This window comes from Jaculus jaculus, chromosome 5 (assembly GCF_020740685.1).
Source record: "Jaculus jaculus isolate mJacJac1 chromosome 5, mJacJac1.mat.Y.cur, whole genome shotgun sequence".
Lineage (NCBI taxonomy): Eukaryota > Metazoa > Chordata > Mammalia > Rodentia > Dipodidae > Jaculus > Jaculus jaculus.
This window is the reverse complement of record NC_059106.1, coordinates 171,058,044-171,082,332: the sequence shown is the minus strand read 5'-3', so window position 1 is coordinate 171,082,332 and position 24,289 is coordinate 171,058,044. Positions and strand designations below refer to the sequence as shown.

Sequence of the window (24,289 nt, the reverse complement as noted above, 5' to 3'; positions counted from 1 at the left end):
AGCACAGCCTATGTAACCCAAGACGTCCTGCATAGATTGGGCCCTGATCTCAGGTTACAGCCCTAAAGGCCAAGACAGACTCTGGGAAGATGAAGGGCACACTGTGAGTTGTGGGGTCACGTGTGTCCTCTTGTGGTCACGGGAGGATGGCTGCATTTGGAGGCAGATGGCCTGTTTCGTCCACTGGCTAAGTTCTGCTTAGTTTTATTTGATCTTGAAAAGAATTTGTCTTCTTGTTTGAATGCCTTCCCTAAGCTTTTGGAGGATACAATGTGAATTTTCTATTTCTTACCTATATTTTTAACTTTCCTTATCTGCTTTTGAAAGGCTAAACAGAAGCCTTTGCAAGACATTTCTCTTTGGGAATAACTGGGGAATTGCCCAACAGCTAAGCCTGCCTGAGAAAGGCTCTGGGCTTGGGTGGGCCGTCCTGCTCACCCTGCGTCTGCTGTCCCTGAGGTCCTCATTATGGGTCCCTGTCTGAGGTCCTCTCCTGCTCAGCGGGCGCAGCTGCAGCCTTGTGCGTCCTTCCTCAGCAAGGACGAAGGTCGGTTGCAGCTTGGCTGTTGTGCACATTGCTGAGACTTCAGGGTGGAAGTCACCATTGGCTTCTAGTTTGTCAGCAGTCTTGTCATCAGTGCCACATGGAAGAAGACTAGTGTTCAGTTGATTAAAATATTCCTGAGTGTCTGCTAAAGCCAGAAAGGCTTTGTGGCTTGGACAGATCTGTGCCCTAATATTTTCTTTCAGGGAGTATTGTGACTAGTAGACTTACCCAGCCAATCGGTGGGAAGTTGCCAGTCTAAATATAAACTACTTGTTGGGCACACTCTGGTAGTAAGGGAGTAGTTGAGCTTGAGAGCACTTGGAGGTCTTGTAGTGGGTGCAATAGAAAACGTGGGGGGAAAGTGGGTGATCCCAGGAAGCAAGGCTGGAAGCCTCACCCATAAAATGCTGTGCTCATGAAAACACCGCAGAACCATTTTCCAGTCTCTCTTCCAGAGAGACAGGTTACCTCAGAGTCAGTAGGATGGTGCCCCAGAGAACCTTTGTTGTGGGTTCACAGGGGTCCAGGGACCATGCAGTGCCACACGGACATCTAAGTGATGTGCAATGTGCTGTGCTCAGGGCAGGCTTTGTACTCATTTTGTTCACATAGGAGGTAAGGCTTGAGCCCTGCATGGGTTCTTGTTTTTATTGTTATTTTATGAGTCAGGGTCTCACTCTATCCTAGGTTGACCTGGAGCTCCCTTTGTAGTTCAGGCTGGCCTTGAACTCATGGTGATCCTCCTATGCATAGCCTCCTGGGTCCTGAGATTATAGGTGTGAGCTGCCACACCCAGTTCAGCATGGTTTTTAAAGGTTGGCTATACTAACATGGATGTTAAAACTGTTTTCCCTCACATATCTTGTCAATCAGGATTGGATCCAGGCCCTCCACTTGGTTCAGCAGCCTGCTGTTATCTCCCCTGGACAGCTGACATTGGTTGAGCATTTACTTTGAGGAGAGACTGCACAAGTTTCACCTTGATCATTACCCACTCTGCTGCCCCTGCAGTGGGCGCCTCTTACAGGAGAAAGGCTCCAGATGCCCTAGATTGAACGAGGTTCCAGGGTTGGCAGGCTGAGTAGCTGGGTTCTCAAGCTGACTGTTTCTCAGTTCTGTCCATACCTTGGGCAGAGACCCATGTGCTGGCTGTTGGGAAGAGTGAGTCAGCAAGCTACCTGGAAAAAAAGAAAGAAGCAATGTGCTCTTCCAGGGGCACATTTCCCAAGCTCCTGAGTCACTCATCCTCTCACAGCAAGCTCTGGAGGCTTCTTCCTTGGAAAGGCCCAGGAAAAGCTTAAAATGAAAAATGTCTGGTGGTAAGCAGTGTGTAAGTAACTTCTGGGGAGCCATGAACAAACATCTATTCACCCAAATAAAGCATTGACAAAACAACAAGGAGGTGATTCCAACCAGGCCTCGCTTGATGAACCAGTGAGTTTATTGAGGCTACCTATGGGAGCATGGGTGACTCCAAGGCAGCTGCATCTCTGAAAAGCCCACCCTAGCCCTGGCGGAGGTGAGGTCTCACAAAAGCTACTCATAGTGTGCTGGTGGCTCAGTTGCTAAAAGCGCTGCATCCTTTGTCCAGAGGTTGCCGGTTCGACACTGCTGACTGATGTTTGGGCTGGAGAAGATGGCTTAGCAGTTAGGGCATTTGCCTGCAAAGCTAAAGGTCCCCGGTTCAATTCCCCAGAACCCACATAAGCCAGATGCACAAGGAGGCACATGCATCTGGAGTCCATTTGCAGTGGCTGGAGATCCTGGTGCACCATTCTCTCTCTCTGTCTCACTCTTTCTCTCTCTCAAGTAAATAAATAAAAAAATATTTTTTAAAAAGCTACTTATAGAGGTCTCTGCACAACTGATGAGCAGCTTCATTGGAAGAGTCTCCTCCCAGCAATCATTTATGGCTGATACAACCTCAGGAAGGGTTCTTGTGAATCTTGTCACTTTCTGAGTCTTGTGAGCCTGCCTTCTGTCAGTGGAAGGGAAATACAAAACATAGTGTTTGAATTAGTCTGCTCCTTCATACCAGACACGCACAAATGGTGGTTTTAGGCATTTTGACCTTGTCTTGTAGTCAGGGGGAGGTGACCCGCTTCAGCCCAGTGACGACCTAGAGGCCTGTCCTCTATTCAGGCCCTCTGCTATACAGGCCCAGCAGCATCCTGGGTCCCTCTTGGTGCTGGATGGGCAGAGTGGTTGACAGTGCTATGCTCTCTGGCTCTCCCAGCTCATCCCCCCCCCCCCCCCGGGGCCTGGACTAGAAGCCCTGGCAGATGTCACCATCGAGCCGTCTGCCCCACGGCCTCTGTGTTGTAGCTAAACCAGCAGTCAGGTGTGCATCCTTGACCTCAGCATCACCCTTCCCCTTTTGTACCTTTGACTTTTGAACTTTACGTGTTTGCTATGCAAATTTAATAGTTTAAACATCTGTGTGTGTGCATGCACACACACATGCATGTGGTTGTGTGCATGAGGAGGCCAGCAGTTAACATTGTGTTCCTCAGTCACTTTCTCTTTTTTTAACATATATTTATCTATGTGAGAGGGATGTAGAAAAAGTCAGAGACAGAGTGAGTATGGGTACACCAGGGCCTCCAGCCACTGCAGATGAATTCCATACATGTGCACCACTTTATGCATCTGGCTTTACATGGGCACTGGGGAATTGAACCAGGGCCCTCAGGCTTTGCAAGCTAGCACCTTTCACTGCTGAGCCATCAATCACCTTCTACCTTATTTTTAAATATCTTGTTTATTTTTTGGGGGGAGAGAAAGAGAGAAATAAAAGAGGCAGATAGACAATGAGTGCACCAGGGCCTCTAGGCACTGCAAACAAACTCAAGGTGCATGTGCCACCTTGTGTAGCTGGCTCACGTGGGTTCTGGGGGAATCCAACCTGGGTCCTTATAAGCCTTTGTAGGCAAGTGCCTTAACTGCTAAACCATCTCTCCAACCCCAATAAAAAGTTTTTTTTTTTAATAAGGTAGAGGGGCTGGAGAGATGGCTTAGTGGTTAAGTGCTTGCCTGTGAAGTCTAAGGACCCCAGTTCGAGGCTTGATTCCCCAGTACCCACATAAGCCAGAGGCACAAGGTGGCTCTTGCATCTGGAGTTCATTTGCAGTGGCTGAAGGCCCTAACATGCCCATTCTCTCTATCTCTCTTGCTCTCAAGTAAATAAAAATAAACAAAAAACCTTATAATTGACAACTTCCATCAATATAAACAATATAACATGATCATTTTCCCCCCACTACCCTCACTTTTCCCCCACCCAAATCCCAATTCTCTGAAGGCACTGATGCCTTCTTTTTTTCCATCTAGTCTCTCTCATATTTTTTTTTTTAAATTTTATTTATTTATTTATTTGAGAGTGACAGACACAGAGAGAAAGACAGATAGAGGGAGAGAGAGAATGGGCGCGCCAGGGCTTCCAGCCTCTGCAAACGAACTCCAGACGCGTGCGCCCCCTTGTGCATCTGGCTAACGTGGGACCTGGGGAACTGAGCCTCGAACCGGGGTCCTTAGGCTTCACAGGCAAGTGCTTAACTGCTAAGCCATCTCTCCAGCCCCTCTCTCATATTTTGATGTCATCATTTTTCTTTTTATTATGCAGGTCTTGTGTAGGTAGCATCAGCCACTGTGAGGTTATGAATATCAAGGCCACTTTGTGTCTAGATGAGAGTATTGTAAGCCCTCCTCCCTTCCTTTGGCTCTTACATGCTTTCTGTCGCATCTTCTGCAGTGGTCCCTGAGCCTTTGAGGGTTTGATAGAGATGACTCACTTAGTGCTGAACACTCCACTGTCATTTCTCAGCACTTTGGTGAGTTTTTGAGTCACCCCACTGGTCATCACCATCTGACAAGAGAAGCCTCTTTAATCAAAAGTGGGCATAAACATAAGTGTTTAGAGGACAATTTGGTGGGCATAATATATCCATTTAGCCAGACAATGGTAGTAGCTTCTCCCAAAGGGCTTATGACCTCCCTAGCCATAGGCTTTTCTAGGTTTCCGTACCAGGCAGGAATTACTTCCTGCGGGGCTGGCCTAAAGTCCAACCAGATAGCAGTTGGTTTTTCCTGTAACAGACATGCCACCCGCCATTGCATCAGTTGGTACATTCGGCCTGGCTGGCCAGTTATAAAGCTTGAAGGGTCCACTGGTGGCTAATACCACTAATGACTTTCCTTCCCCAACAGACTGCATAGCTTTTTCTAGCATCCTGACTGCCAGTCAGCAGAGAGGAGGCTTCCAGCTCCAGCTTAGCTTCTCAGTGTTATAGTTACTGTCTTGTGCTGGGACGAAACCTAACTAGAAGTAGTTTATCAGAGGAAAGGGTTTATTTCAGGCTTTAAAAAATCGAGGGAAGCTGTATTTGGAATATGGCAGTAGCTTTTTCCCTTTTAACCCTCTTTAATCCTTATTCAATTCAGTGACTTAAGGTTTGAGAGCTAAACACTGGACTTCATGGCTAACAGATTGACAGTTTTGTTGTTGCTAATTCTAATCGGCAGTGTACATAGGAAGGGTGTGGCTACCTTTTGTTAAATCTGTACTTTCTAAATCTCAAAAAAAGGGAAAAATGGAGTATAAATCAACTTTCGTATATTCTGTTTGAAACATGAGTTTTATTTGCTTACTATTATGGCTTTGCCCCTCTTCTGTAAGTCTCTTGGAATCCTATGTAGAAGCTGTTCTCATTAAACACCAATAGCTAAGTCCATTCTCTGGTACTAGCTACAAATTTGGGTTTATATTCTACTTAACAATTTAAATAAACTGAACGATTTCTAAAAAAAAAAATCGAGGGGAGGGCTGGAGAGATGACTCAGCAGTTCAGTTGCTTGCCTGCAAACCCTAATGACCTGAGTTTGATTCACCAGTACCCATGTGAAGGCAGATGCAGGAGTTTGTTTGCAGTGGTTAGAGGTGTATGTGTCTTTCCCTCTCTCTCCTCGTCTCTTGTCTCTGTCTCTCTCTGCTTGCAAATAAAATAAAATGAAAAAACAATGCAGGGAAAACGCCATCAGTGGTGGAAGAAGCTGGCTCACTTCCTTGGACGCGTAGCAGAGACACCAGACAGCCGGCACAAGCGCGCCGGGCTCAGCGTGCTTTGAACGCACCTTAGGGCTGGACTGCAAGACCCGCCCCCAGTGACACCTTCAACTCGTTGCCGGAGACTTTAAGTAGGAAGCTTAGCTTTAATAACAATAAATACAAATCCTGAGGTTGTGGGGAGCATACATTCATTCACATCCAAACACTCAGTGACCTTCAGTCCAAGTATGTTCTACCTTGTTTTTTTGGGACAGGGTCTCTTATTGAGCTTGCAGGTCACTGAGTTGGCTAAATTAGGTAGCTAGCAGAACCGAAGGATCCTCCTGTCTCTACCTCTCCAGAACTGGGATAATAGGTGCACGGCTGTTGCTGGCTTTTATGTGGGTGCTGTGGATCCAAACTTGGCTCCTCATGCTTGGATAATAAGTACTTTATCCACCCCCCATCCCCATCTATTTTTTATTTATATCAACTATATTTCAAGAATTTTTTTTTTGCAGAAGTCATTTACTTTCATCTGTGCCATGTGTCTTCATCTGCTCCAAAATCCAGCAGCGTGGACCTGCAGCTCCCTTTCATGGTGTGTTGTCACTGAATGAGTCCAAAACATCTGCCAAATTAAATATTAGGGACACTAGCTTACCATTCTTTTAAAGTATTTTATTATTTATTTATTTGAGAGAGAAAGATGGAGGGAGGGAGGGAGGGAGAGAGCGAGCGAGCACGCGAGCCTCCAGCCACTGCAGACAAACTCCAGATGCGTGCGCCCCCTTGTGCAACTGGCTAACGTGGGTCCTGGAGAATCAAACCTGGGTCCTTTGGCTTGGCAGGCAAGGACCTTAACCATTAAGCCACCCCTCCAGTCCTGGCTTGCCATTCTAGACAAAGTCAGACGCCAGTTACTCATCTGTTCATTACTAATTTCACCTTTGTCATCCTTTTTACCTAAGGAACTGAATATTGCATTTTTAGTGGGTGGAAGCAAAGTCCTTGTGTGACGTTGAGTCCTACTGGGATGAAAAGATAAGGGTATTCATGGATGCCAGTTAAGCTGTCATCTACCAGCGGGGGTGTGGCTTGGCTGTAGGTGCCTGGCTAGCATGCATGGAGCCTTGTGTTCCATCCTTAGCACTACACACACCCAGAAACATTGCCTGCTGCATCTCACTGTCCCCAGAAAGCGACTCCTTGGGTTTCAATGACAGCAGTAGCTGCTTATTTGGGTTTGTTTTATTTGTGTAGTGTTGGTGCTAGGATTGGCTTTGCCCTTGGCCTAGGGGTGCAGCCTGGGAATCACTCGGAGCCTGCGCACACAGTAGTAGCTCTGTCCTCGGGTTTTTCTTCTTTGCCTCCACTATTAAATCTTTGGAGAAAATTTACATGTCTAAGTTCCTTTAAAAGACTTTCCCCTATTATGTCTGGATTTCCTGCTTCTTAAGTGTGTGAATTCCCTCCCCCCCTTTTCCTTCTTTTTCTCTCTGTCCTGGTTCATAAGCCCTCTTTCTTTCTCTCCCTTCTCTCTCTTCTCTCTCCTCGTTCTTCCTCTCCCCCGTGACGATTAAGTATTACATCCAAGGAAAAGGCTTTTTCCACCTGCAGCACTCTATCATGCAGCTCCCTCTGTACCGCTAGGGAGTTCACACAGAGAGCACCTCCCCTCTTCAAAGGACTGTTATCTTTTACCGCAGTTCTTCTGCAGTAGAAAATAGCTTCTTGGGCTGGGAAGATGGCTCAGCGATTAAAGGTGCTTGCTTGCAAAGCCTGCCAGCCTGGGTTTGATTCCCCGGTACATGTGAAGCCAGATACACAAAGTGGTGTGTGTGTCTGGAGTTCACTTGCAACAGCAAGAGGACCTGGTGTGCCCGTATTCATTCTCTCTCTTTCCCCCCCTCACAAATAAAAACAATTTCAAACATAGCTTCTTAAAAGTTCTGGTTTCATATGCAACAACTTCTTGGTCAGTGGCTGGCTGTATATATACAACAGCGGCCCTGTAAGATTACAACCGAGCTGGAAAATTCCTACTGACTGGTGACATGGCATCTGTTGTGATGCTGCAGTGCACATGTTACTCGAGTGTGTGTGGCGTATTCAGGCCTGCCAGTGCCTTCGTGGACACCACTGAGTGTGACTTTGCTGTTTGTCTTTTCCTGACTGTGCTTGATTGTCACTTCAGAGTGCTCTGTCACCTGTACCGGAGGGTGTAAAGCAGCTTGCCAGCATGCTCATTCATTGTGTGCGTGCTGTGTCTCTTACTTGCATAATTTCCTCCTGGGCTTGGTGTAGGCTTGCTTTGTTCATCATGGCTCCGGGAGCGGAAGACACAGCACATGTATGCACCGTGAAGTCGCATGCATGGTGGGCTGTCCAGCCAGGTGCGTGTAGATTCCTTCAGTGCGTGCCCAGTGATGAAATCGCCCAGCCATATGTTGCTCATAGGCAGCCAGCCTTTCAGGATGAGAGCACTTTGTTTTGTGCTCTGCTACACAGAATGCTTTGCAGCTATTTTAAAAAAATCATCTGTTGATAAGAATCCTTCTTTATTTGATTTTAAAAAACTTTTTTGTTTATTTTTATTTATTTGAGAGCGACAGAGAGAGAGGGAGAAAGAGGGAGAGAGAAAGAGAGAGAGGGGAAGAGAGAATGGGCACACCAGGGCCTCCAGCCACTGCAAATGAACTCCAGACTCATGTGCCCCCTTGTACATCTGGCTAACGTGGGTCCTGGGGAATTGAGCCTCGAACCAGGGTCCTTAGGCTTCACAGGCAAACGCTTAACCGCTAAGCCATCTCTCCAGCCCTATTTATGATTTTAAAACCTGAAGTGATACCAGCAAATTATCATTATCACATTTGTCTTGTCACTTTTCTTGGGGTGTCTGCTTCTGTTCACCCCAGATAAATTAATGACAGACTGAAGAAACTGTACTTCGATTGTTTTTTCAGTGTGTCCAAGTCCAGCTTGTTGAGCTAATGGACTTGCTTGGGCGGGTTACTTCTGGGGGCACGGGTGACTAAAGCGGCCACGGCACTGAAAAGTAGCCACGGCCTGGGCGATGGCTCGTGAGGGCTGTGTCGCCTGAGTTCCTGGAACTCCTTGTAGGGAGCTGAACCACTCAAGAGTCTCCTCTGTACTGCTTAGACGGCCTCAGGATGGGGCTTGGTGACTCTTGCAGGCTTCTTGTGAGTATCTTCCTAGGCCCTGTCTCTGTCTAGCAGGAAATGTTCCAGTGCAGAGCAAGCAGCTACATAGCATTCATCCAGTAACAAGTGGGTCTAAGTTCGATTCCTTCTCCTTGTCCCTGGGCACATGCTGCAGTTTGTGTTTCCTCCTCCTCTTAAGTTCTTCCATAGTCACCACCATAGCTCTAGCTTATTTTGGTGCTCGATCCTCTGGACTCCTAAGTTGTTAGGAATGAGTTATAGCTTTAAATTTATATTGGCAAAGTCTAAAATATTTATATACTCTGTTTCTCATCTGTTTATGCTTTCTGTACTCTATCTACAAGTGTAATATAAAGATTTTGCTATAAGAAAAGCAACATCTACAGTATTATGATAATGTAAATATATTTTGCCGTAGAACCAAGAAGCATGAAATGTAAATGTGTAGCACAAAACCTTTGCCAATCAGAGAACGTTCACATGGAAACTTAGTGTCTTTTTGGGTTTCTGTGCTGCTTCTGGCTGCTCCTGTTGCCATGGCTTCTCATATCTCATGGTGTCTGTTCCTTGGGTTCTATTTTTGTTTTGCTTGAGTACCTCCTTAGTCAGATACTTTGTAGAATCATGGCTAACAGGCTTCCTGGGTTCTTCCACAGTGTTCAAACATGTAATTATTTTGTTCCCATGATGTCTGGCTGCGTCTGGAATTCAAGGCCCCCATCGTTTTCCCTTTGAACTTAGAAAGTGTCCTCTGTGATTTTCCAGGGTCTGATGTTGCAGGTGAGAGGTTAGATCTCACCCTTACTCTTGCAGGGAAGCCTCTCCTGGGCTGCCTTCCTCACACGTTGAGCCTTCCACTTCTTGTTTCCATGCCCCGGCCTGCTTCTCTGCCGGCCTCCAGTGCCCACTGATGGATCCCCTTGGGAAGCCTCAGACTGTCCTTGGAAATGTTTCTTAGATTCTTCATAGGAATAAAAACCCAGTAACTGACACTTGGGAAGACCCTTCCTTTCTCTCGGAGGTCCTGCTCTGTACTTTCCTGTGCTCTGTCAGGTCAGGGGGACAGGTTTTGTCTCTTTTACCCCTTTGATACTTTGGAAAGCACATTGTCTGCCATTGGGACCCTTACATAATTTTTAAGTTTTAGCCCTATTGTTGTTTTTTTATGGGGGGGGTGTTCAAGGTAGGGTCTCAGTCTGGACCAGGCTGACCTGGAATTCACAAAGTAGTCTCAGGGTGGCCTGGAACTCATGGCAATCCTCCTACCTCTGCCTCCCAAGTGCTGGGATTAAAGGCGTGTGCCACCACACCCGGTTCCTACTGTTGTAGTTTCAAAAATTTATTTTTTTTTTATTTATGAGAAAGAGAGAGAGAGAGAAAGAGAGAATATGAATGAAAATGAGCCTGTCAGGCCCTCTAGCCACTGCAAACAAACTCTAGACCCTTGCACCACCTTGTGCAGCTGGCTTATGTGGGTACTGGGGAATCGAACCTGGGTCCTTAGCCTTGGCAGGCAAGTGTCTTAACCGCTAAGCCATCTCTCCAGTCCGTTGTAGTCTTTGAGAATGATGGAGCGTCTTTCTCAGCTCTATTCAGGCTTAGCTTAGGGGTTAGAGCCCTGGACACTCAGCAGTCATGGAAACTCTTTCAAGGCAGTAGCTCTCTAGTTCATTGTCCTGTGGCCTGGGGAAGACAGCAAGGGCAAACACAGCAGACGGGCGAGTTAAGCAAAGGTTGATTAGAGAAGAAAATGAACGTAAAGCAGGTAAGCTCCCAAGCTTGGTTCCTGAGCAGGTGGCCACATAGTGACTTGTATTGGGGTGGGGGTAAGTTAGCCATCATGTTGGGCTGGATTAGGGGGGTTCCTTTGAATGGAGCCTCCCAGTAGGCTAATGATTCATACCTTGGGGATGTAGGTTAGACCCCAAGTTGGGAGGGATTAGATTGTTTGGCTACCTTGAATGAATAAGGGGCCTGCTGTCACGCTGATGAATTAGACAAAGGCTTGGTTACTTTAAATGTATATAGGGGCTGCCAACAGGCTGAAGATTTAGACAGAAGATTGTAGATTTGGGGGCTGGAGAGATAGCTTAGTAGCTAAGGCGCTTGCCTGCAAAGCCAGAGGACCCAGGTTCAGTTCCACAGTACCCAAATAAAGCCAGATGCACAAGGTAGCACTTGAATCTGAAGTTCATTTACAGTGGCTAGAGGGTCTGATGTGCCCATTCTCTCCCTTCCTTTCTTCCTCCCTTCATCCCCCTCTCTCTGTTTCTCTCTCTTTATCTCTGTATCTCTGTCTGCCTCTCTCATAAATAAATAAATAAATAAAACATTTATAAGATTGCAGGTTTCTGCTGTCTGGAAAATGACCGCCAAAAGGTTCTAAGAAGGAGGAAGAACCAGGAAATAAAACAGAGGGTTGTTCCCCACTTCCCCCATCCCTGACTTGATGAGTCAGGTTTAAGTTTAGACTGGGGTTGTATTCTAGTCTTGCCAGGGCAGGTGACATCCATGTTCTTTTGGGCCTGTGTCCCTAACTAGCTGCCTACAAAACAAAGCCATATTGCTGCTAATCTCTGTCACTCACTTCTATGGTTCACCTGCTAACAGAGTACCTTTCCTGACTACTATGTAATGGAAAGGAGATTCATGTCTTATCACTACGAATGCAAAGTTCTGAACCTTAAGCCCCTTGGTGGGGGCTGTCCCTGCTCTCCAGTGGGAACATGGCTCAACATCATCAAGGGATTGGGAAGAATCTAAGTGAGTCAGTGCCAGTGAGCTTGTCTTATGAGGCAGGCTGTTCTTTACACATTATATTCTTTTCATGGAAGAGCATTCTGTGAGCTCAGATACCTCTGGATAGTTCCTTTGCGCGTGCCTTGATAGTTACCAGTAGACTGTCCTGTATTCTTGGCCAAAAGACCAACAACAGGTCAGATGTCATGACTGACCACTGCAAATGGGGGAGGTTCCATACACTGTTCTGCAGGAAGCAATGGAGGTGGCCTTCCACACTCACAAGCTATTGAATAATTGTGTTTCAGAAGCAGTGTAAAACAACACACATCAACCTGGTGTGGACATGATTACATGAAGATAGCAGTCATTGTAGAGGCCAGGGAAGCTGTCCTTGACACGCAGGTGCTCTTTGCATATGGGCTGCCCACGAGCTTCGTAGCTCTTCTGGGAGCCATGCTTCTTGCCATGAATCGACTTCTGTAAATTAATAACACATGTGTTAGGAACATCACCTTTCCTGAAATCACCTCATGGGTTTTCTTTGATGAGCCTATATTGAGGAAAGAAAGGCTATGAAATTTTGTTGGTTCACACCAAAGAGACTGGGTTTGAGTCATGTTGGAGTCATTGGGGGCTCACTTTGTACATTGCGCATGTCAGTGTGTGGGCAAGAAGCCCATGTGCTATTGGAATGTGTGCTCTTTGGGGTTTATTCCTTTATTTTTCTTATGATCTGGAAGTTGAACCCGGAGCCTTGCATACTCAGAAGAGCTCGTCCACTGGACTATATCCTTAGCCTTTATGCCAAGTTTGGTTTTGCTAGATAACTGCACCTGGGCTCACAGGTAGGCGACATAGGGTTTTCAGAGCTTCCTAAAGCTCAGCCACAACCTTTCCATTTTCTGTTCAGAATAGCTGCTCTTGCTAGAATAACAAAGCCAGGTGTGTGGCTCCTGCCTTTCCCTCGCATTCATGATGACTTCACCAATCTCAGAGGACAGTCGCCAGCGGCTCAGCTGCCCCTCTGAGCTTTGTCCTGTGGGGTGAGCCTGCTCCTCTGAGCTTTGTCCTGTGGGGTGAGTCTGCCCCTCTGAGCTTTGTCCTGTGGGGTGAGCCTGCTCCTCTGAGCTTTGTCCTGTGGGGTGAGTCTGCTCCTCTGAGCTTTGTCCTGTGGGGTGAGTCTGCTCCTCTGAGCTTTGTCCTGTGGGGTGAGTCTGCTCCTCTGAGCTTTGTCCTGTGGGGTGAGCCTGCTCCTCTGAGCTTTGTCCTGTGGGGTGAGTCTGCTCCTCTGAGCTTTGTCCTGTGGGGTGAGTCTGCTCCTCTGAGCTTTGTCCTGTGGGGTGAGTCTGCTCCTCTGAGCTTTGTCCTGTGGGGTGAGTCTGCTCCTCTGAGCTTTGTCCTGTGGGGTGAGCCTGCTCCTCTGAGCTTTGTCCTGTGGGGTGAGCCTGCTCCTCTGAGCTTTGTCCTGTGGGGTGAGCCTGCTCCTCTGAGCTTTGTCCTGTGGGGTGAGTCTGCCCCTCCGAGCTTTGTCCTGTGGGGTGAGTCTGCTCCTCTGAGCTTTGTCCTGTGGGGTGAGTCTGCTCCTCTGAGCTTTGTCCTCTGGGGTGAGCCTGCTCCTCTGAGCTTTGTCCTGTGGGGTGAGCCTGCTCCTCTGAGCTTTGTCCTGTGGGGTGAGTCTGCTCCTCTGAGCTTTGTCCTGTGGGGTGAGTCTGCTCCTCTGAGCTTTGTCCTGTGGGGTGAGTCTGCCCCTCTGAGCTTTGTCCTGTGGGGTGAGTCTGCCCCTCTGAGCTTTGTCCTGTGGGGTGAGTCTGCTCCTCTGAGCTTTGTCTTCTGGGGTGAGTCTGCTCCTCTGAGCTTTGTCCTGTGGGGTGAGTCTGCCCCTCTGAGCTTTGTCCTCTGGGGTGAGTCTGCCCCTCTGAGCTTTGTCCTGTGGGGTGAGTCTGCCCCTCTGAGCTTTGTCCTGTGGGCTGAGTCTGCTCCTCTGAGCTTTGTCCTGTGGGGTGAGTCTGCTCCTCTGAGCTTTGTCCTGTGGGGTGAGTCTGCGGAGGCGCGTGTGCTTAGCTCTCCTGTGTCACATCAGCAGAAACCCTGTCTTCGTTTTACCAGCTTTGTTGTTTCTGTTTTCTGTTTTTAGTTATTTTCCTCAAATGAAACGTATTTCTTTCTTTCTTTTGAAAACTGTCAGATTTATTGTATAATAGAAATTTATGAAGACACCAGTTTGAGTGATGGAGGAATCTGTTGATGCATGCTTGAATAGAAATGTCACCGTTAACACAGCTCCTCAATTTATTTTCATGTGCTAGGCCAACTGTGAGGGTTTGATGTGCATGTATTCAACTTGCTGTGATGTACTGTCTTTCATAGATTGCTGGGATTAAACCTGCCAACTTCTGGCTGTAATTCCCCTATCTGTTCATAAGAAAAGTTGGCTATTGATTTTTAATACTTGGCACATCTATGGATGACTTCACCATCAGGCTTTCACTGGTCCCCACACCGAGATGGGAAGTGCTCCCTCTTACTCGCTTACTGGAGTGGTTTCTGTGAGACTTGTGTTTTGGTTTCATGTGTTGGTATCGTCATACACCGCTTCCTTTGATCTCCAGTCTTCTTTGCTAACTGTTACATGTTGTCTCTCCAGGCCACTTTCCTTCTGAAAGGTGGCCTCTAGGATTTTCTGTGGCACTAAGTGTCTCAGGTGCAGTTTGTTAACCATCCACCTTGTCCTCACTGTGAGAAGACTGTTGGATATGTAGAACTTTGCTGTCTTTCTCCGTATATCGAGAGTCTCCTCCCCTCTGCTTCTCCATGGCTTTGCTGGTCAGCTCTTGGCCCCTTCTCTTCATTTCTTGGTGGTCTTTCCAGGTTCATAGTTACTTATGTTAACTGAGCCCACTACTGTTTGGATTGAACTTATCCCCACAGGATCCTAGGCTGAGGTTTTGGTCCCCAGGGATGTGTGTGGGAAGGTGGTAGGGCCTTCCTTCTAGGAGGTTTTTCAGTCATGGGCCTTTGACTCCGGAGGGTGTTGTAGAACACACCTGCCTCCTTGTTCTCTCTTAGCTTCCTAGCTGTGACGTGAGGGATTTTGTTCTGCTATCCAGTGGTGATGGGCTGTCTCACAAAGTTGCTTTGGGCCACTCAGTCATGGTTTATGGCCTCCCAAAAGGAGCATCCGGTATTTATTATGTCAATAAGGTGCCTGACTGTGGGCAAATGTTTCAATTAGACCTCACTTTTCTTCTGTGTATCTCTTTTCTTTGTGTATCTTTTCATGTGCTCTGGATCATTCCTCCCATTCTTCCTCGCAGTTTACCTTTTCTCTTTAGCTAAGTTTAATGTGCTATTAAAACCTGCCTATCAAAGTTTTAACTGCAGTCATTAAATTTTAATTTCTGGAAGGTAATTTTTTTCCCCTTCAAGTCCAATTGGTTATCTTTTTTCCAGTTTCTGCCAGTTTATGTCTCTGTGCCTCTAGAAATTCCTTTGATGAGATTCTGTTCCTTGCATTTTTTGTTGACGCTGGTTCTCCCTCGTACCTTGTTGCCCTGGGCGATCGTCTTCTGGCACAAGCCGTTTGTTCTCCTTGGCTAGTGACCTATGTGCAGTCTGGTGGCCTCAGATGATAGTGCTTTTCCAGAGAGGATGTGGTCTTGCTTCTGCCAAGCGTCTGTGCACCACTCGTCCAGAGGGGTCTAACATTTGGATGTACAACTGGAAGCTTCTTGAGTATCCAGGCCATGTGGTCTAAGGCCTCTGACAAAGTCTGCATACATTTTTAAATGAACAGTGTGGTCATAATTTCTGTGGAGACAATGTGAGATCATCACCGACGTCCAGAGCTGCCAGTCCCCGCTGACCCCTGCTGGCAGCCAGGCTGTGTGAGGCACTGCAGCTCCTTCGCCTTTCTGAGCTTTGTGTACGTAGTCTCATGGTACAAGCTCTTATCTTTCCACAGCCCAGTCTAACCCAGCATGCGCAAAGAAAAGTACTTAAAGTCTTACTTGCCAAGAGCATACAATGTGCTTAATTTGGTTAGTGGAACAAATGACAAAATACATTACCTTTGGTCTGTTTAGATCAAGGGCAGGCTGGCTGACGCTGAGAGTTTGAGTGGCCATGCCAATGCCAGTGGAAGGACGCTGGCTTGGTTGGGCTTTCAGAACTGAAGTAAGTCAGGTTTCTTGACCTGTGATGCAGAATCCTCACTCTGCCTGAAACTTCACCTGTTCAGGAGCTATTACAAGATTGTGGTTATCTGGCACTGTGGGACTAAATGTGCAACGCAATCTGTTTCTTAACCAGAGTTTAAATCATGCAAAAAAATGCTTAAACCAAAACAGGCATAAGCATCTTGCAGCAGACTATCTTTTCCTCCTCCGTTTCTCAGCCTTCAGAGGGATCGCCAGTAAAGTAAACATCACCCCACCCAACATTTATGAAGCTTGAGGGGGTGAGGGTCCCTCATGGGATCTGAAGTCCCTGTGGAAAGGTTCTCATGCGTAGATGTTCCGAATGGCTTTGCCGTGTGGGCACGGCTTCCCTGTGTCCGGGCCCGAGTCCTGAGCAGGAGGTACTGTCCCTGCTGGGGTGCGGGTGGGCATGGCAGCAGCTCGCGGGCGCTCGCTTCCTAGCGTCCAGCCAGCAGCTGCGGAAGCTCCCTTCCTGTGTTCTCACCTGCCTGTTGGCAGTCCCACCTGTCCGTTTGGGGCAGCCGTTCTGGGAGGGGTTGCCAGCTTCAGGCTCTCCCTTGGCTGCTGCAGTCACTGAGTCCTCTGGGTCTCCATCACGCTCTGCAGCCCTGCCCTGGATTGCTTACTAAGGACCTTTCTGGAAACACAAACACACCAGCGTGCGGGCCTTCCGCCTGACCTTCCGCTGACAGAACCTGGACAGTCCCTCCTGGTGCCTGTCTCAGCTGAGACGGCATTTCGACATCTCTCGGGTTGTACTCCCCACGCAGCTGCCAGTTCTCAGGACCCATAGCGCTTCCCACGAGGCTTCTGACCAGTTATAGAGGTTGCCCCTTGCATTCTTCCTGGCACTGGCAGTTCTCCGTTGCTCACCACCTTGAGCTTATTGTGCCTGTATAGAGGGTCCTGGCATGACAGCTATCTGGAAATACAGTGGGTACTGTTCCAGTGCATTCTGTTGTAATGGCGTTTCATGCCTCTACAAAGTAGAAAATGAAAGTCCTTAGTGCTTGGCAGAGCAAAGATGTGATTTCCACAGCCTAATTAAAATAACGATAAATGTCACTTTAAGAGGAAATACAATTGCTTCATTTAATCAATATGATTATTACTGGCACAGCAGATCTATCAAGTGCTATGAGTGGTAGATTTCTGCTAATACAGTTTGTGCCATGTTGCCATTGGTGTTGGTGTGTGAACTGCAGAAGTTGCCTCCAACCAGAAAAGGGGTTTCTGAGGCCTCCACCAGGAGGAGCTACGGAAGCTGGGAGGGGCCAGGCCCTGATGGTGTCAGTGGGTGTGCTTGTCCCTCCTCTACCCTTTGTCTTGTCCCATCAATCCACATGTGTTTGCATAGGCACCAGGGTCACAGCTCTGCCTGGTGCCTGTGTCATACTTCCCTGTGCATCTTCCCTGCTTCCTGTGGAGGTACATATTCATAGCCTAGATCCTGTCTCCCTTCTCAGATTCTCTCCTCCTTGCATGGAATACAGAGCCTCCAGCCATCTTCCTGGCTTGAGTTACTCTTCCTGCCTGACCTGCATGTGTGGGCCTCCAGTCCCTTCCATGCTGCCGATGCTCAGCTGATGGCAGTGGCCGCAAGTGGCCGTTGGCTAGCTCCATAGCAGCTGTATAGTCCTCTATCAAATCAGTTGGCATCACAGGCATTGTTCAGGTTTTCAGGGCCTAGTTTTTCTAATAAGTTTATTTATTTATTTGAAATAGAGAAAAAGGAGGAGGGTAGTGAAAGAGAGACAGACAGGCAGACAGAATGGGCATGCCAGGGCCTTTGGCTGCTGCACATGAACTCCAAACACATGGGCCACCTTGCGCATCTGGATTATGTGGGTACTGGGGAATCGAACCTGGGTCCTTAAGCTTTGCAGGCGTGCGCCTAAGCCATCTCTCCAGCAGTTTGTTATATGTATATCATCTTACAGAACACTGAAATAAAAAGAATAATATTTTGGGGGGAGGGGGTTCAAGATAAGAGCTCACTCTAGGTCAGGCTGACCTGGAATTCACTATGTAGTCTCAGGGTGGCCTTGAACTCACCATGATGCTCCTTCTGCCTCCCAGGTGCTGGGATTAAAGGCGTGCATCACCATGCCTGGCTAAAAAGAATAATTTTAACTGCATTTCCAAATGCCCATCTCCAGCTTAAACTAAATGGACATGGTGCCTCAGTTTTCTCCACGTCCCTCTTTGATGACTACTTAGTCCATACATATTGCTAAGTGTCTGCTACCCTGTGCCTTCAAATTCTGTCTTGCTCCTCCTCAGTTTGCTATGCAAACATGCACCTCCTCAGGTTGCCGGGTTAGCTGCACCTCCTCAGGTCGCTGTGTAAGCCTGCACCTCCTCAGGTCGCTGTGTAAGCATACACTTCCTCAGGCTGCCTTGTATGCATGGACTTCCTCAGTTTGCTCTGCGAACTTGCACCTCCTCAGGTTGCCTGAAGAGAGCTGGGGGCAGTGGTGTCACTGGGTCTCCTGCACAGTTCTCCAGATTGGTTTATGTAGTGGGTCACAGCCACACGTAGTCACATCTGGGCACTGAAGGCACAACCTACCTAGGTGGATTATGTTTGCTTGCCTCTTAGATAGGACTTGCACATCTGGGTGTGAGACTGGCCAGTTATCTTCCTTTCTCATCCTCTTACCTTGGCGGACATGTTGAACTTTCTGGAGAAGTCTTCTAGGAGTGAGGAGTTTGTTATGGGTTGAGTTTTGTTTCCTGGTTCTTTTGTGTGTGTAGTACAGTCAGGTGTCTATTTGTTGTGAAGCCCTCATTAGAGGGTATTTTTATTGGAATTTGTTTGTTTTACTTAGAATTCCAAAGTTTTAGAAACTAAGTTCTTACTATGTTTGTAGGTGTTGCCAGAAACTAAAGTGATAATTCTGTTTTGGTTAGCACTTGCAGCCCAACAACCCAGCCCCAAAACTGGCTCATAAAGCACCGCCATTAAAAAAATAAAAAAGGCTTTTGAGATGAGTACAGCAAAGGAGATTTATTGAGAAAAGTGAAAAAGAACCAGAAGATCCGGGACAAACATACTTAAGATGTTAGCCAGCATCCAAGGAAGAGGAAGGAAAAAAGACAAAATTGTGTTTTTGAAGTTAGAACTCAGAGAAGCAGGCAGGCTCAATAGTGAGACCCTGTGAGCAACTGCCACCACCACCATTTTATGATGCTCCCGATTGGCAGGACAGCAGCCTGGTCTGGTGGTGACTGGTGCCTCAGTAGGGCTTCTGCGTTGCTGGGATGAGCGCCCACACCGGGCACAGCCGAGGGGAGGAAGGATTTGTTTCAAGCGCACAGATCCGGGGAAGTTCCGTGAGTGGCGGAAGAAGCGGCCTCCATCCGTCCAGGCAGAGCGGCACTGCCGCTAGCAAACCCCAGCACTGGCTCAGTGACCACAGATAGGACCCCTAGGCTCAGACCTCTCTGCCTACCTTTGGGCTGGACCTTGGGATCCACCCCGTGGCTCCTCCTGCAGCCCAGTAGCTGGAGACCCAAGTTATAAGCTTTAGTAAAGCATCTGAGCCTGTGGGGGTCATACAGTCAAACTACCACACTTGGCATCTGGAGATGGTTCTGCATCTGGAACTGTAGTTCTGACTGTTGGCTAGGCTCACTGTCTGGCCCTGGAAGTCTTCTGCAGTGATGTATCTGGCACTGGCTGGCCAGCCTTTCTCCACATGTGGCCTCAGCGCAATACTAGTTCATACCTCTTCACAGCGGCTGGCTTCCCCAGAGACAATAGGCAAGAAATAGGTTGGAACTCATCACCTCTTTTAGGGGCTGGCCTGGCCCCATGCAGTGCCATGCCCACTGTGTTTGATAGGCAGAGGGGAAGGCCTGGCCTGCAAGATTCTTGGGGTGCCAAAGGTCTCTTCCCTTGGCTTCAAGAGAGTGGTACTTGACTTCTTTTTTTTTTTTTTAAAGGAATCCTTTTTAAATTTATTTATTTATTTATTTGAGAGCGACAGACACAGAGAGAAAGACAGATAGAGGGAGAGAGAGAGAGAATGGGCGCGCCAGGGCTTCCAGCCTCTGCAAACAAACTCCAGACGCATGCGCCCCCTTGTGCATCTGGCTAACGTGGGACCTGGGGAACCGAGCCTCAAACCGGGGTCCTTAGGCTTCACAGGCAAGTGCTTAACCGCTAAGCCATCTCTCCAGCCCTGACTTCTTTTTTTTGTTGTTGTTGTTGTTTGGTTTTTGAGGTCTCACTCCAGCTCAGGCTGACCTGGAATTCACTCTGTAGTATCAGGGTGGCCTTGAACTCATGGTGATCCTCCTACCTCTGCCTCCCAAGTGCTGGGATTGAAGGCGTGCGCCACCGTATCTGGCTTTACTTGACTTCTCTGTGGCTCTGTGGATTGCCCTGGTCCCATTGGGGAAGCATGTCCAGAATAGCCTGGGGGTTATCTCTCCCATCGTCCTTTGACTCTTGGTTGAACTGAGCTGTGGTCAAGGCAGCGTTTGGGGACAGAGGCCCTCTGTGGGCACTACACACTGTATTGGGACCATTGGGTAGGCCCATGTGGGCACTTAGGTCTGATAAGGTGATGAAGGGACAGTTTTGACCATGTGGCCCAGATCCCTCTGCACTGGGCAGGGTGACTCCCGGGCCTGGGCAACAAAACATCTGTGAGGAAGCCGCTGCCTGACAGTGAGGGCCAAACATAAGGAGTCCACGCTTGGTGTGCTTTAGACCTGCCCTGGCCTGGCAGCTCGGGGTACAGGGTGGAATTCCAGAGGAGGAAGCTTACAGGCAGATTGCTCTTCGCCCCTTGGAGTACCTGCAGCAGGAAGTGCTCCTGAGGCCTTGGCTGCCTTCAGGGTTAGGACTGACTGTGCTCCGCTCCCTTGTCCTTGCTCCCGGTCACGCTGCTCCAGGCCTCACGCCAAAGCCCGTCACCTGGTGCCTGTGGGAGCTGTGCGGGGAAGGGACTTCAGGTGTGGTGTGTGAGCGGAGTACCCTGAGGGGCTCAGAATGTGAAGACGCCTGGACAGAGACACCGTTCTGAAGTCCCTAGAGAAACCTAGTGGCTACAGGGCAAAGTGTCATAGCTGCCCTCTCATTTCTGGGGCAGAACGCTCAATGAAAAGAAGCTGGCAAGGGCTGGAGAGATGGCTTAGCGGTTAAGACATTTGCCTGTGAAGCCTAAGGACCCCGGTTCGAGGCTCGGTTCCCCAGGACCCGCATTAGCCAGATGCACAAGGGGGCGCACGCGTCTGGAGTTCGTTTGCAGCGGCTAGAGGCCCTGATGCGCCCATTCTCTCTCTCCTTTCTCTCTCTGTCTGTTGCTCTCAAATAAATAAATAAAAATAAACAAAAAGAAAAAAGAAAAGAAGCTGGCAAGAGTAAGGTTTTACTCGGGTTTGCAGTCTCAAGGAGAAGCTTCATGATGGCAGGGAAAAGATGGTGGAGCAGACCAGACATCACCCCCTGCTAGCAGGTAGGAAAGAGTAGCAAGGGGGCTGGAGAGATGGCTTAGCGGTTAAGTACTTGCCTGTGAAGCCTAAGGACCCTGGTTCGAGGCTCAGTTCCCCAGGACCCGCATTAGCCAGATGCACAGGGGGCGCATGCATCTGGAGTTTGTTTACAGTGGCTGGAGGCCCTGGCACGCCGATTCTCTCCCTCTCTCTCTCTCTCTCTCTCTCTCTCTCTGTCTACCTCCCTCCCTCCCTCCCTCCTTCCTTTTCTGTCTGTCACTCTCAAATAAATAAATAAAAATAAACAAAAATTAAGAAAAAAGAGCAGCAAGAGAGTGAGCCAAGCTCTGGCAAGGGGGATTTGGCTGTAATGCCCCCAAAGCTGCCCCTAGTAATGTACCTCACCCATCAAGGTTCCACCTCCCAAACTGCTACCAGGTAGCTGGGGACCAGGCACTCAGAACACATGAGTTTATGGGGGATATCTACTTCAAACCACCACACTGGGTGAGGGCCCACACCTGTTTCTGCATCTGTATTTTCACATAAATGTGTACATATATGTGGTGGGTGTGTACATTTTATTTTAAGGAGGGCAAGTAGGTCCAAGATTTTAGCCAAAGCATTCTTCCTTCCTGAGGCCATGGTATTGCCAAGGGGCTCCGATGGACCAGCAGGAACTAAATGGATTTACAAGTACACCCACCTGTGGTGCGGGGGTGGGGAGCAGATGAGCCAAGGTCTGCTGGTTACGTGTATCCTCTTTAAAACTGCGTGAGAACATGATTAAAATGGTATAAGGTCATATGTAAAAAGGGGCTTTTAATTATTAGTTTAGAGTACTGAGTTGTGGTGGTGCATGCCTGTAATCCCAGGAGGAGCTCAAGTTCAAAGTAGCCTGAGTTACACAGCCAGACCGTCTCGAAAGCAAACAAACAAGAATATGGTCGCCACTTCCAAAGTGGTGAAAAAGCCTTTAACATTGAATCAAATGAATGTCAAGTAATTGAATCCTTTGATTCCCCAGAGTGAAGCTTGTCAAGTGGCCATGGAGAGCTCAAGGTGTGATTTATGGAGACAGCAGCCCGCTGCACTGCACTCGTTAATTCGTTTCTCCTGAGCTGTGGTTGCAGCCCCACGTGCCCTGAAGGAGCTTTGCCTCAGAACCAGAGCAAAAGCAAACACTAGACAAAGCTCAAGGTAAGTAAACTGTTAAAAGTGATACTGTCTGTATGTCTGGAAATGACTTTTGTGCAGGGGTGATGACATAGGCCTGGATTCCTAGCTCTCAGGAGGTGGAGGCAGGAAGATGGAAAGTTCAAGACCAGCCTAGGCTACATAGCAAGGCTGTGTCAATAGAAAACAAGCTTGATAAGATTTTTGGCTTGCTTTTTAAAAATCTGTTTCACTCAGTAAGTTCTTGCACTGCTGTTTGTCACTCTTGGCTCCACCGTGGCTTGCTGTGGCTTCGGGTCACCTTCAAACCCTGGCCATCCCAGGCCCTGGCTTTGACTTTCTTCACTGTTGGTGGAGTCAGTGCAACTGGCACTGGGTCCCGTTTTCAAAGGCATTTCTTCAGCGCTCCATTTCCACGCGGTTGAGTAGGTCTGCACACGCTCTGTGAGGGGCTGAGGTAAAGGCTGAAGCTCAAAAGCACCAGCATGCAGGAAGGGTCCTTTTGTTGAGCCTGATTCCAGAACACAGGTTGTAAATTTACAGGAAACTTTCTTCTTGTGTGTAAGGACGAGCACAGCCATTGGAGGGTGCTGTGTGCCCGCAGCCTCGGTGTCCTGGGTTCTCTGTGCCTTCGAGTATAAGCCAGCGTTGAGGAGCAAGGGGCGCTCCGCGCTGGTGTGGCAGCTATGACGGGAGCTGCACGCTGGGCACTCAGGGCCAGGCTCCCCTGCACCCTTGCTGGGCATCCTTGAGTGGCAGTTAATTGAAGTTTCCAGAGATGTGAGTGTAGCCACAAGGGGACAGCTGGCAGCCTCTGTCCCCAGTTTCCATGTCCACCTCTGAATGACCACAGGAGTTTGAGTTTATGCCAGGAAAGGTCCAGCCTGTTATTTGTGTGCCTATAACTTCATGGAAGGTAGGTGATTTCCACTGAGAACTTTAAAGGAGATTTTTTTTTTATCTTTTAAAATCTAATAGTTTTTTTTTTTTTTTTTCATTTTCTGCCAGATGGGCACTTGGGGTGTAAGAAGGACAAAACCAAGGTTGCATCTTCTTTGTTGTGCTGGTAGATAATTATTTTGGTCTGTGGCCCATCTTTCAGCTCAGTGATGTGAAGTCAGGTTTTCCTGTACCCAGAATTTATTAAAAGACACTGTGAGGATCCAAGAGCTAGAGTGAGCTTGGAGAGCCTGACGCTTCACGTTGTCATGTTGAGCACAATTGATGACCCTCTATTTTTAACAGGCCACGGAAGAAAGGCATCACATCCACCGTGCTGTATATGTGAAGTAACAAGTGTTTCTATATAATGTAAGCATGCTCCAGAGGAATGAATTATTTATATACTTTGCACAAATAAATTGTTGTTAAAGGCACAGACCACAAGAAGGTACTTTATAAAGCCCGCGCTCAGAGAGCAAAGTGCAAGGCTGGAGAGGATCAAGTATCACAGCGTGGTGGAGCTTGTCGCCCCCTGCTGGATCTGGGAAAAAATACTAGGCACAGTGGAAAAATTGTGCCTTGCTTCCTTCGTGTAGTGAGAACTAGTTTTGGCAGCAATTTGATGTTTTTAGTATTATTAATCATTACTTTTAACTCTTAGTGGGTTTGAAGTAAAAAATAAGCATGGAAGCTTTTGACTAAAATGTCTTTAGTAGGAAAAGCAATCCTCCCCAGCTCTTACCACACCTACGAAGTCCTTGCCAGGGATCCTCCTCAGACCAGCAGGGCACTGTTCTGGAAACTTCCTTTCTAGTGCTGCAGGGTTTGCCGTCCTGCCTTGGCTTGTTTCTTGAGAAGACTGATGTTTCTGATGTCTTGGCACCTGAGGTTGTCTCCTGAAGCAGGAGAATCTTGTAGGTCACAAGCTGCCATTCAAACAGCTGTTCACCAACTACACGAGGGATGAGCAGGACCGGAGGAAGCGGTGTTTCTTCTCAAACTCGGAAACATT

General features: G+C 48.1%; 1 protein-coding gene across 5 annotated transcripts in view; it reads left to right on the top strand.

Annotated features, from left to right (window-relative positions):
- The window catches only part of Adarb1 (adenosine deaminase RNA specific B1), a 135,605-nt gene that overhangs the window by 42,940 nt on the left and 68,376 nt on the right, over nt 1–24,289 (top strand). For all 5 annotated transcript variants that reach the window (XM_045148824.1, XM_045148825.1, XM_045148828.1 and 2 more), the window contains exon 2: nt 22,187–22,359. The gene's annotated coding sequence lies outside the window, so the exon portion shown is untranslated. The remainder of the gene's footprint in view (nt 1–22,186; nt 22,360–24,289) is intronic.